The sequence below is a fragment of the Ochotona princeps genome, chromosome 2 (genome assembly GCF_030435755.1).
Source record: "Ochotona princeps isolate mOchPri1 chromosome 2, mOchPri1.hap1, whole genome shotgun sequence".
Taxonomy (NCBI): domain Eukaryota; kingdom Metazoa; phylum Chordata; class Mammalia; order Lagomorpha; family Ochotonidae; genus Ochotona; species Ochotona princeps.
The window spans coordinates 119185068-119188602 of NC_080833.1; positions in this window are offsets into that span (position 1 = coordinate 119185068).

A 3535-nucleotide genomic window follows, 5' to 3' on the forward strand; every position below is an offset into this window, starting at 1 on the left:
GACCGGGCAGGGCCAAGCAAATCTCAACTCACAAGGAAGAACAGAAATCAGGATGGAGCACAGGTCATGACAAGCTAGGTTCTTACATCGACTGGTTTGCATGAGCCAGGGATGCCAGGCTACTATCCAAGGCAAAGGCCAAGACAGGTGAGGGGCTATGCCAAGCTGGGTCAGAGCAACCACTGGCACATGTGCGATCTAGGGCTGGGTACAGCCTGGTTGGGGAGCTAAGAAGACACCCTTGCTGGGTTGGGGTTTCCACGGGAGAATGCAGGGACCGGAGTGGTGGCTGCATTCTGGTCTGGATATGGCTGCAATCTCCCTTGGCACAAGTGTGGACTGGAGCTGGGTGCACCTAACCAGGCTGGATACCAGCACCATCTGGTGCTCTGGAGAACCTGGCTAGATGTAGGACAGACTTGGCTAGGTCTCTGCCCCTACTGAGTCATGTGTGAGCTGTGTCTGGGTATGGACAAGCCTTGGCTAGGCTGAAACATTCAACAATAGGAACCAGATTGGATTGAAGGCCAGCAAGGAGGACTGGTCCATGGAACCACCAGTACACGCAAGATCTGGCATTGGGAGAGGTTCTGATGGAGGAACTTGGGAAACTCCTGTCGGAACACATTCCCTACAGATGAGCACAAGAATCACAATAGGGAGCAACCCAGACCAGGCAAGAGAAAGATACCCACCATCATACATATGGCATAGGTTGGGGGCAGACCAGGCTGACCAGTTCACATCACCCGCTGGCGAATCCGAGCACCAGAATAGAGTGTAGGTCGGGCCGGGCTCAGTCATGACACAAACCAGTGCACATTACAAAAATGCCAAGGTGGGGTGAGCTGTACCAGACTAGGCTGCTGTAAGGAGTTATTCCAATACCCTTCCCTGGACGGTGCCATTACTTCTTCCTCACAGCTCATGAAATTCCCGCTGGCCTAGCTACCCACCAATCAGATGTAACCTGGCTTTCCACCTGAATCCCACCTCCCAATCTTCCAGCCTCCTCCCCAACCTCGCCCACTCACCAATCATCCCCAGGCACTAATCCCCTGGGGCCTGCCCCCAAGACCTCCCAACCCCGCCCCCACACCTTGCGGGCCCACCTGCATAAAAAGGCCCCAGGTGCTCCCTTCTCCCCTTTTTTCTTCTCCTCCTGATTTTCACCACCTCTACCCGTTCCTGCCCCGTTGGAATAAACCTCCTAAGATATACCTCGTTGCGTCTGGTGTGTTTCAGCTCACGGTAAAGAACCAGGTTGTGGGAATTAGCTGCGCGTAATAATAGCGTAATAATATCGTAATATCGTATGAACTAGAACTCTCATCTTTTTAAATAACTAACAGCTGCAGTGCCCAAACAGCACACATGAGAAGCAGGAAGAAGAGGGCAAAGCTGGCAGGGGGAATGTGGGCTCCCCTGCTGCACAACCACTCCCACTGAAGAGTGTGAGTTGGGATGGGGGCAGACCAGACCAGGCAGGGCTGCAGCACCTCTGGGTCTCATGTAGCTAGATAAAGGAAGGGCCAGGTTGGGCTGTTTCGACTGGTGCAAGCAAAAATTAGAGTAGGTGAGGGTTGGTTGGGCTTTGTCGCAGCATCAGCTGGCACATGCTGGTATACCCTAATTTTGTCCGGCTACACTGCAGAACCACTTGGAAAGTGCATGATCCAGGAATTGGAGTGGGCCCAGTAGGAAAACACTAAGGCACCTCCCTCTTGGGTTGCCACTCCGACTGGTGAGTATGCGAACCAGAACTGGAACAGGCATGACTAGACACAGTGGCACCCGCCAGCACATGTGTGAGCTGGATACTGGGGCTGGTTGGGTTGAACAGGCTTCAATGCCCATCGGCATCTATGAGAGCTAGATGGGATGTGGGACAGACTTGACCAGTGTGTGGTACATACTGGCAAGCACATGAACCACGGCAAGGGGAAGGCCTTGTGAAGGTATTGTGGGTCGCTACAACTAGGCTACAACTCCCACTAACGTCCGTGAGGGCCAAGTGTGAGGTGGGCAGAATCAGGCTTGACTGCAACACCCATTGGTTTGTGTGGAAGACAGGGCTGGAGACAGAACTGACCCAGCAATTGCAACCACCAGCATGTGCATAAGCAGACTGGGTGACGAACTGTGCCAGACCCTGTACTGGCAAGCACATACAAGAATCAGATCTGGGATCGCCTCAAACAAACTTTTTTGGAGATTCCCTCCAACTGAACTGCTGATCTCAGAATCCCAACCATGAAGAGACTATGTAAGCCAGAGGATTCTGAATAGATTTCATCACGATTGGAACAGCAAGACTGGCAGAAATTCAGGACTGTTAAACTATCAAAACTGCTTAGGCAGGACCCTCAGAGCATGCCTCAAATCAGAGACCTGGGAGGTGGGAGGCTGGGTGGGGCTTCTCCCTTTGTTTCTCCCCTGACCCCAGAAACAGGGGAAAAATTATGAGATTAGTATGGAAACAATGGTCTTACCCACTTTACTGTAGCCCTTGACCCTTTGTACTGTAATCAATTAAATAAGATTATTTTTAGAAAAAGGAGACAGGGCTGGAGACAGAACTGGCCCAGCAATTGCAACCACCAGCATATGCATAAGCTGACTGACACGATGGATGGTGCCAGACCCTGTATTGACAAACACACACAAGAATCAGGTCTATAACCATCCCAGATTTTTTCTTTGGGGATCCTCTCAACTGAATTGCTAGACTCAGAACCCCAACCATGGAGAGAATTGCAGATTTCATGGTCTGACTGTGGATTGCATGTGTCAGAGCTGGGCCTCCTCAGTGGCTTAGATGGAGCAGTGGACAGCAGTGGACATGGAGGACATGGCACTATGCTGGAGTCTGCAGAGGACACCTGGCACCACAACAGAGTATGGTGGACAGAACTAATTGATCAACTACTGCAGCCAAGTATTGGCAAGTTAATATCTAGGCAAACAGAGACTCTAGGGTGGACTGTGTCAGCTAGTGGATTCTGGACAGATTTCATCATGCTTGGATTGGTGAGATCAGCAGCAATGCAGAACTGCTGAACTATCAAAACCACTTGAGCAGGACCCTCAGAGCAGAGCCACACTGGGGAACCTGGGGTGGTTGGAAGGCTGGGTATGGCTTCTTTCCTTGTCTCCCCTATTTCCCAAGATATAGGAAGGAAAAAAGACAATGTGGAAATAATGGTCTCACCCACATTCCTGTAGCCCTTGACCCTTTTTACTCTAATCAACTATGTAAAAATCACCAAAAATAAAATTTAAAAATAAATTTTTTAAAAAGTGGAAGTTCAAGAAAATGAGTAATATTTGAAAAATGCATGGATTTCAAATTTTTTGCATCAAAATAAACATCTTTTTTCTTTTTTTTTCCTGTGTACATTTTTATTTTTTCAAGGTAACAGGAATTGTATATAAATGACAGTAGACCCTTGACTCTTTTTCTAAATAAAAGATAACTCAGGATGAATTCTCAAGAAACGAAAAAAAGCTATGTACACAAGGACTGTATCTTCCT